The sequence below is a fragment of the Grammomys surdaster genome, unplaced genomic scaffold (assembly GCF_004785775.1).
Source record: "Grammomys surdaster isolate TR1022 unplaced genomic scaffold, NIH_TR_1.0 239, whole genome shotgun sequence".
In the NCBI taxonomy this organism is placed as follows: Eukaryota; Metazoa; Chordata; class Mammalia; order Rodentia; family Muridae; genus Grammomys; species Grammomys surdaster.
In genome coordinates, this window is record NW_021604684.1 from 9,759,120 (window position 1) to 9,769,570 (window position 10,451).

The following is a 10,451-nucleotide window of genomic DNA, read 5'->3' on the forward strand; positions in this document are numbered from 1 at the left end:
GGCCTTGGAACTGCTTTGCCAGAGGAATGTGGAAGAATTTGGAGCTGTGGGCTAGAAAATCTCTGGAAAGGTTTAATAGGCCATTCTGATGGATGTTTGGAAAACCAGAATATGGAGAGAAATATGGACACTGGAGGCCTGACTCAAGAGATTTCAGGGAACAACAAAGTTTATAACAAGAATTGAGATAGAGTTACTCCAGCTGTATTCTGGCAAAGAATATGGCCACATTGTTCCTGTCTACTGAGAATTGGCTTTTCCTGTCCTGGCACCCAGATGGCGAGTTTGAACAGCAGGGATCAAGCTCTGATGCAAACTTACAACCGTGAGCTACCATAGCCTCCTTGGGCTTCAGCTGCAAAGATGAAACAGAATTTAGAAACTTTATTGTTTGGCTTGAAAACCAGAAAATAAGTCTCTAAAGGTGGAAGACAGAGGTAACTTGTAAAACATCCATAGAAGCAACTGACTAAGTTCTTTGAAAAGTATCTAAGAGATGTTCATTATCCTTCAAGATTCAGGATTGGCGAGAAGAAATTGACTGGCTCCTTAGTTTAGCTGTGAGACTTGAATAGGGAGACAATGCTGAAAGATACAAGGACTTAGTACCTGATAACACGAAAAACACTGACAACTATAGACACAAAGCCATTAATCAGTTTGGCCATATATAATCTCAATTTTAAGGCTGCTGTAATGGCTCTGATTAACCAACCTCCTCTGGATTCATAGTTAGGATAGTTACTCAGTGATACTTGAGGCAATTTGCATTTTTGTCGAGGAACATCTAATATAAGAAGCTGTTGCTAAAGCAAATCTAACAAAAGAGGGCTTCCCTGTCACTGTAGACAAACACAGCCTTGGTTTTAGTGCAGGAGCTGCAGTTCTTAATGAAGCTGCTCAGAATCTGCACACAGAGGGGTATAGACAACACTTGATAGATCCATAGGATCCATTCAGACAATTACTGATGAGCCAAAGACAGACCACATACTGGGGAATCATAGAAGATGAACACACTGGGGTTTTTCACTTGCTTAGGATGATGGGAAACATCATGTGTTTGGAAATCACATGTTATGTTTTCAAAGGAGGGATTTCAGAAATTTGACTATGTTCTAGAGATTTACCAACACTGCTTATTTGTTTTCCCCTAAATAAGTTTGGGAATGTAAGGTGTTGGGAGTAAGGGACTAATTTGTTTGGTGGAGGGAATTTCAAGATTTATAGCATTGAGGTTATGCCATTCTTACTGTTCACTGTTCTTTTCCGTGCGCACACATACACGACCAGCAAATGGTCCAGAAAGTTACAAAAATTATGCAGTTTAGCAAGAAAATGAGAAAGTTTAAAGCTGCAAATGCGATTGATTTGGACTCAGAAGCAATTACACTTACTGAAGAGTTCAGCAATATTACTATAAGCTTCTCCCTCTGCTCTGGGACAACAGGACTGTGCCTTGAGGTCAAGATTCCATCTACTGGAAACACAAGTTCATCTGAGAGGAGAGAACTGGAACTGGGATTGTTGCTGGAGGTGTCCTTGATGGAAAACAAACGCTGAGGAAAGAATTTGGATTCTCTCGCCAAAGGCATGCGAAGGCCACCACAGTGGTACCTAAGGAAGCAAGAGTAGATCTCCATCAGCAGAACTTGGCAGCCTTGTCTACATGGCACTGTTGGTATGAGAGACAAAAGAGTAAGTGTCTCATGGAGGCATGCACCAGGGGGCTGTCAAAGCCAGGCAAGGTGTGGCAGGTGGAACCTCTGCATAGAGCTCTATCGTATGAAGCTATGAAGGTAAAACTCAAGCTGCAATTCCAGCATGTTAGGGATGCTGGGACCAGGGGACATCAACCAGGGAAAGCTATAGGCATGGAGTGTAGCTGGCCCCAGAGAAAGACTGTGTGTGTTGCAGATGGCAGAGCTGGAGGGAAAGGCTTAGGTAGCCCTTTGGAGCCCAGATGATTTTATCACAAGTCCTGGCTGCTAGACATGGAGCTGAATGATTTAGTGTTGTTCTTGTAGGATTTGGGTCTTGCTTTGGTCTGATCGTTCCTTGTTATCTTTTTATTCTACATGTCTAGAGTAGAACGATACTCCTATGCTGTTGTATATTGAGCGTATTGATTTTACAGGGTCTCCTAGTTAAGAGATTGCTTTGAATCTCAGAAGAGGCGTTGGGCTCTTGAACTGTGTTTGGACTACTGACGACCATGTGTGGGTTGTTGAAATTGGAAAGAGTGGATCCTGCATGGTGAGATGGCCACAAATCTATGGAGGGCAAGAGTGGGACACTGTGGTTCAAACACAAAATGTCCCTCATAAGCGTAGGTTGGAAGATGGTGGCACTGATTTGGAAGGTTGTAGAACCTTTAGGATGTGGATGAAGTGGTTCACTGGGGTGAGCCTGAGGTTTTGTAGCATGGCTCCAATTCCTGTTTACTTTTGCTTCCTAAATGTGGGCACAGTGTGGCCAGCTGCCTTCTCTTGCCATCATGATACCCTCCCTCCACGATAGGCTGCATCCTTTTATTACGAATAATAATTGTGTATATGGGGGGGTTATGCACATGCATGTGCACACGCACATATGGACGTGAAAGCAGTTGCCTATGGAGGCCAGAGGCATCAGACGAGATGCCCTGGAGCTGGAGTTACAGGCAGTTGCAAGTTTCCTGAACTGAGCAATGGGAACCATATTTGCTCTTCCAAAGCAGCAAACTCTTTTGACCATTATTGGGTCATCGCTCTAGTCCCTGCATCCCTCTTTAACAACTATTTTTATATTTAGTCATATATCTGTGTATCTATGTGGGGTTGTACATGTGAGTGCAGTGCCCTCAGAGGCCAGAGGCTTCAGAGCCCCCAGAAGGTAGAGTCACTGATGTTCATGAGCTGCCCAATGTGGTGCTAAGAACCAAACTTGGGTCCTCTGCAAATGCAATAGGTGATCTTCGCCAGTGAGCCAAATCTCCAGTCCTCCCTTTTAAATGCCTGTTACAAACATGAGCCCAAATAAACCTTTCCTATTGTCTTAGTTAGGGTTTTACTGCTGTTAACAGACACTATAACCAAGGCCAGTCTTATAAAGGACAACATTTAATTGGGGCTGGTTTACAGAGTCAGAGGCTCAGTCCAGTATCATCAAGTTGGGAATGTGGCAGCATCCAGGCAGGCAGGCATGTTGCAGGCAGAGCTGAGAGTTCTATATCTTCATATGAAGGCTGCTAACAGAATACTGACTTCCAGGCAGCTAGGGTAAGGGTCTTAAGCCCACTTCCACAGTGACACACCTACTCCAACAAGGCCACACTTCCAAATAGTGCCACTCCCTGGGCCAAGCATTTCAAACCATGACACCTATTGATGTTGTTTCTTGTTATGTTGGTCATAGCAGCACGAAAAGGAGCTTGAGGCCAACAAGACGGCTCACTAGGTCAAAGTACATGCTGTAAAAGTGTAATGATCTGGGTTTGATCCCTAGAATCTGCATAAAGGTAGAAGGAGAAACTGACTCTGCAGAGTTGTCTGGCCACCACACATCAGACTCACCATAGTCTCCATCCAAAGCAGTAATAAATAAAAAATAAAATTTAAAAGTGGCTAATAAAATAATTCAGGTTCCATAACAACTGAGAGGCAGCCCCTCCCCCCTGAAATGTTGCATGGCTCCTATCATGGGCCCCTCTCCCACCTCTTTTCTCTCTGAAGGGACCCTGGGGAAGGGGATCACTGGTCTCTTAAGTATCTTTGGTGCACTAAGTTCATTGACCTTGGCCTGAATTGCTGAGGGTTATGTGAGTGTAGTAGCTACTTAGTCAAAAATAGCTTTCCTGCTGACTCCAGCCCAGAGAACAGCATCCAAGCTAAGGAAGCTAAGCCCTTGAGGGGGGCCATCCCCTGCCTGCTCCTTCTCACTGGACAATCGTTTCCGTGTGCTAGAGGGACATGGTGTGCACTTCCGTTTGGCTGCAGAAGAAATGGCTCTTTGCTGCAGCCCAGAAACTGAAGGGCCATGAACATGCAAAGAGCGACATTAGAATAAATGTCAGCAAGTAGATGTCACAAGGAGGAAGAGTCAAGCTGCCGCCATTGACACTGCAGAGCTTTGGTCTCATTTGTTCAGTTAACAAACAAAGAGCCTTTGCTATGTTACAGAGACTGTGCTGACATTGGAGATACTCAAAAGGGAAAGGGCTCTCTTCTCAGCCTCATCCCTCACTGGTAAACCATCTTGTCCCCGACCCTAATGGTTGCTTAATGGTTCATGAGAAATGCCCTATCCTGGGTACTTTATAAGCCATGAAACCCACACAGTCAACAAAACAGATATTTCCTGGCCCCTTGCTGCTGGCAGTCTAGAAAGAACAATGGCCAAACGAGAGATAAAACCCAAGATTGCAGACACTGTCTTATGACTGAGAATCCCAAGTGGAACTGGCTGAGGGTCCTTGCAGGCCTGAGAGGAGGCCACCCCTGCTGATGGGCAATGTCGCTGCTCTGCTCAGACTTACTGCTCAGTGAAGGACTGCGTCAGGGCTCCCGGTGCTTTTGCCCATAAGTGACATTGGGGGAAAGCTATCTGGGTTTTGTTCAAGCCTTAGGCACCTCCAAAGGCTGAGCAGAGGCGGGGGGCTGCTCTGATATTTTTGGAGGAAAATTTGGAAACACTCATCAAAGCTTTGAAAGAATGCCTCTCCTTTGACCTAATAAGTTCACTTCTGGGAATTTATCCAAAGGAAATAATTAGATAAGTGCACAGGGATGCACATTAGAGGGAAACTCATTGCAGCCTTATTTCTGGTAGTTAAAAATTTGAAGTGATCAAGACAGTTAATAATCAGGGATTGTCGAAGCTAATTGTAGTACATCCAGTAAATGGCACAAAATGATTCTTTCCCCTCTATGCTAATATAGAAAGACGCCCATTATCAGCCAAGTAAGAAAATCTTGGTTTAAAACATGGAACCTGGAGTAGAGAAACACACTTCCAACCCAGCACTCTAGAGGTGGAGACAGGAGGATCACAAGTTCTAGGTCATCCTTTGTTACAAGTGAGTTTAAGGCCTTCCTAGGACACACAAAATCCTGTCTTAGAACCATCCAGAAACAAACCAGCAACTGAGAGTCCAGAAGGAAATGCTCATAGCTGTGGTCCTCAAGCATGTATCCCCGAGGCCATTGGATAGAGGAAGAAGAGTTTCTTCAATAACAGTGCTGGGATAACTGAAGAGCAACAGCAAGAGAATGAAACTGGACCTTACCCCACACTGTACACAAAACCCACTCAAATGGAGGCTAGCTGAACATAGACACCCTTAGAAGACATCAGAAGAGTAAACCTTGATGTTGGGAATAGGTTCTTAGGCCAAAGGCACTCCCCCGAAGATGATAAATCAGATGCCATCAAAATTAATTTTTTTTATATATAAAACACTCCTGTTTCAAGGACACCCACAGAGTGGAAGAAATGTATTTGAAAATTGTATGTTTGAATGTAGAAAGATCTGGAACATAGAAGTTTTATGATTCAACAAGAAAATGTGAATAGCCAAAAGGGTTGAATAAATATCTCTCCGAGGAAGATGGACAGACAGTCATTAAGGGTGTGAAAAGACACTGCCCTGCCCTGTCATCACGGAAACCCAGTTCACACCCACAGTAAGGCACCACTCACACCCACAGCAAAGGGCAAATAGCAGGGGCTGGCTGGGAGACTTGTGCATTGCTAAGGGGAAGGTAAAGAGGCGCAGCCACTGAGGTGACCAATCTGTGGCTTCCTCAGTAAGTCAAGCATACGCTGACCATTCAACCCAGCAACTCCACCTCAACTGTAAACCCCTAGAATTGAAAATGACAGCCAGTGGTGGTGGTGCTTGCCTTTAATCCTAGCACTTGGGAGGCAGAGGCAGGTGGATTTCTGAGTTTGAGGCCAGCCTGGTCTACAGAGGGAGTTCCAGGACAGCCAGGACTACACAGAGAAACCCTGTGTCAAAACAATCAATCAATCAATCAAACAAACAACAACAACAAAAAACAAAAAAATAAAAAGCTTGAAAGGAGTGATTTCTGCTGCAGCATCCGTTGGCCTGGATTACACTACGATAAGTGAAGGAAGAGGAATGTAGAAGCCTGCTATCTGGTGTCATTCATGTCAAATACCCAATATGGCAATCCATGGAGACAGATAGCAGACTGGTGGGGGTGGGGACGGGGACAGGGGACCTGGGAACTGCATTAAAAATAGAATTTCCTCCTGGGGTTGACAAAAACACTTGAGTCTAGAACTGGGTGATGGTGGTGGTCATGTGGTGATGTGAGCGGGCTGAGTTTACCAAATTGCACTCTTTCTAGAGGTTGAAATGGTGGGGGAAAAATGTGGCTAGTCTCGAGAAAGTCACTGTCAGGACAGATAATCGAATGTCAGCTGATGATATGTGCAGGGCTTTCAACTTTTCAACTTTTTTTTTTTAACAATCTGCGTGGTTCACAGTAAGCCTGTTTTGCATTAATAATCAGAGTAGGAAAGGAGACTTAAGTTGTCTTCATTTTATAAGGGAGAACAAGAAGCCAGCAGCGCAGCACAGTGGGGAAGGCGCTTGCTGTTTAAGCCTGATGCCCCAAGTTCAATCTCCAGAACCCACAACAGAAGGAAAGAACTCACTCCCCAAAGTTGTCCTGTGACCCTCAAGAAGCCTACCCACTCAGTTATTAATAATAAATAAAATAAACATGAATAAGCCAAGGATGTGTGCTGGAGAGACGGCTCACGCAGCAAGATTTTACCCACTGAACCGTCTGTCCGGAATGCTGGATTCCCAGCACTCACACATGTTGACGCCTGGCAGGAACCCCTGTCCTGCCAGTGCTGAGGATGCAGGGAGAGCATTCTGGGAGCTTGCTTGCCAGTCTCTCTACCAAAGCCATGAACTCCAGGTGGGAAATCCTACTTAGAAATATAGGGTAGATTGCCTCTTAACATCAGATAAAATGTTATCTGAATGAAAACTCATTTATATGTTCTGTTAATTATTTTAAGTTGATCCTAGAGAGAGAGAAAAAAAGAAACCTTAATATTGAAAATGGTTAAAAAAATAGGAATCATGAAATTTTCAGGTAAATAGATGGAACAAGAAAATATTATACAGAATGTGGTAACCCAGATGCAGACAGACAGATATCACATGTCTATGCTATGGCCATTGCCCCCCGTTTCCTCCCAGAATTTAAAGGTAAAACCCTATTGCTGAAAACACCATACGTTTCAGACACAGGAATCAAACTGGAGATGACCCAGAAGCCATTTTCATAGTGCCAGGAGGTGTATCCGAGGGAAGGAAGGAATCAATAGTCTTCCTGCCCAGCCGCGACACCTATGAACTACAGCAATGACCAGAATGCCAAAATATCACCAAAGATGTGATATGTCTTGATGGTAACCAAGGACTGTCCAATTGGGCTCAAGACCCCTTCCATAGGAGGGGTTCACACCTGGTCCTGTAAACATAGCCAGCTCCTTGTGGCTTGTGAGGTCATGGACCTAGAAGAGAACCTACCATTGCCACTTTCCAAACCAGTATAATTCCCAACTGCATTCTAAATACTTATCCTTGTACCCACAGCTAAGTGTAGCCCTTACCCCTCATCAGAGAAGCTCTTTTATGCAGCAGACAGAGACCATTACAGAAAGCCACAGCAGGTCAAAATACAGACAACCACTGACCACAGGGGAGCCCAGCCCCAGCTGATACATTTATGACACAATCCCTACACTTAAGGCTCAGGGAACATCTCAGGAGAAGATTCAAAAAGATGGTCAGAGAATGAGGACCACAACAACTCGTGTGAGACAGTGTCTTCTCTACATGATAGGGAAGTTGGACCCATGAAATGGCAACAATGTGACAGTCTAAATAAGATCTGAGCAAGGACAATACCAGCTGACATGTCAGTGTGGATGAGGGAAATCTCCCAAAGCCCCACCTCTAGATGAAAAGCTCCAGGCATCAAAGGCTGCAGTGGGAGAATTACTCTTCCCCAGGGAGGAGCCCTCTACTTGGTTACCCAACCCAAGCGATCAGCCCTAAAGATGTGTACGGATACAAGCAACACTAAGTGAACTCAGCAGGTCATATTTTTATATTTATTAATTTATGTATAAATAAATACATAAGTAAGTACATATAAATAACTATTTTAGAAAGGTCATGAGTTTGAGAGGGGCCCACAGCGGGGAGTGGAGGAAGGGGGGAGGAGTGATGTGAATAGAGCAGATGTATATGAAAGATTTAAAAATTAATTAAAACATTTTTTGTTTACTTTTTTTTTTTTTTGGCTTTCCAAGACAGGGTTTCTCTGTGTGGTCCTGGCTGTCCTGGAACTCACTCTGTAGACCAGGCTGGCCTCGAACTCACAGAGATAGCCTGCCTCTGCGTCCAGAGTAAAGGGATTAAAGGCTTGTGCCACCTCCCCCCGCCCCTTAAATTTTTTTTAAAGAAAATAAAAATATATAAGGAAGAGAGTGACGGAGAAAGACACCTGCTGTGGGCCTTTGACCTCACATGTACACACAGAGGTGGGTGCTCATTTACACCTGCCCCATGTATATATCACGTACACAAGAAGAAAGTAAGCCTTAGAACTCCACCCCCACCCCTCCATGGAGAGATGAAGGCCTTGCTGCTGTCAGCCTGGGAGCTGTGAGGGTTTCTGTTAACACAGGAAGGACCCTCGATGGACCAGCAAGCAGTTACCAGTCAACACTGCTCTACAGGTCCTTTGGAAAGACACCCAGGGTACACAGTGGCCAGATTCAGTGCCACCATTAATGAGACACATGGTACACACATAATTGCTAAGGGGTAAATGTGTGTGCACTTTGTGAATACAAAGATTTTCTACAAAAAAATGAATAAAACCCACTAAGAATGGTTTTCCTGAGATAGCTCAGCCAGTAAAGGCACTTGCCCCTAAACCTGACAACTCTGAGTTCAACCCCCAGAACTGACATGATGGAAGGAGACAACCAATTACTATAGGTATGTCTATGCTCTCCACAAATGTATGTGCGTGCACACACACACACACACACACACACACACACACTAAATGAAGGAGGAGGCAGAGGAGGAAAGGGGAGGGAAGAACTAGTAGTTGTCACTGGTGTGATGGCACTTGTCTTTAATGTCAGCACTCAGAGACAGAGGCAGGCAGATTTTTCTGAATCTGAGGCCAGCCTGGTCTACACAGTAAGACTATTTTTTGTTTTTTGTTCTTTTAAAAGCAAAACAAAATAAAACAAATAAAAAACCCAGTTTTCTTCTGAGCTGGCAACTGGAAATAGCGACAAGGCTAGCACTGGCTGCACCATGCCCCGTCTGTGCCTGTGTGGGTAGCCGATGCCTCTGTGCACATACCTGGGAGGATGAACTTTTTCAAACAGATACATTCTTTGTCAAAGCACCTGCTTTATGTAATAAAACAAATTTCTCAGTCATAAGATCAAAGTTATTTAAGTAAAAAATGTTTTTCTTGTCCCTGCCCCATTTTACATTTGCCAACTTTTGGTAAGACATTATTTAACACATGGAAACAAGCAAACATACTGTAGCACATGGAAACAACCGGGAATGTTTGCAGTAAAAACAGAACGTGCCTCCCAGCTAACTTTCAAAGAGAAAATATGTTCATAAAAAAAGTATTTTGACCAGTATCACATACAATATGCCAATTCAAATATTATTAATAAAAAATAAAATATACATACAAAATATTTTTAAAAAGAAAAAAATTAAGCTATTAAGGAAAGCCCTTCCAGCATGCTAAATTTTCCATAGTGCTATCTATTATTGTCTCTGAGAAAGTAATTTCTGAGCCTCAAGCAGACTTAAGATCTAGGCAGCTGGCCGGCAATGCCAGGCTGACCTTGACCTCCGCCAGTCCCCTTCAGCCCTGATCTCTGTAGCCTCCTTGGCACAGGGCTGCTGATCTCCTTACCCTTCTGCAGCTGCGCAGCCCAGCAGAGCCGCAGGGGTCCCTATGGAGTAGTTTGGGCCATTGGACAGCTTCACCTTCTTCCTAGGGTACTCAGCCTGCTTCCAAGTTCTATTTATCCAACAGACACCAGGCTTGTACTTTGATATTATATAGAGCAGAAAAGTAATGTTTTTGAAAAAGGAAACTTTTTTAAAAGGGTTGACAAGAGGAGTCCCACTGTGTGGCTGCCATGAGGGCTTCCTGTCCCTTAGCATCTTATGTACGAACATGTCACTGGACACTCCTTCCCCACTCCCACCCCTCCACCCCCCCGACCCCCCCCATCCCGGGGGACTGCCCTGACATCCTCATTTTGGCTTCTCTATAGTGCTGCTCTGTGCACACACCAAAGGTGGTGCTGAGCATGGTGGGAGTGGCTACTCAAAGCGTTCCCAAACTTTCTGGAGACAGCTC

The 10,451-nt window shown here is 44.4% G+C and overlaps 1 pseudogene; it reads left to right on the forward strand.

The window, feature by feature from the left end:
• The first annotated feature begins 276 nt into the window (after positions 1-276).
• Positions 277-1,014, forward strand: LOC114626714 (annotated as a pseudogene).
• The last annotated feature ends 9,437 nt before the right edge of the window (positions 1,015-10,451 follow it).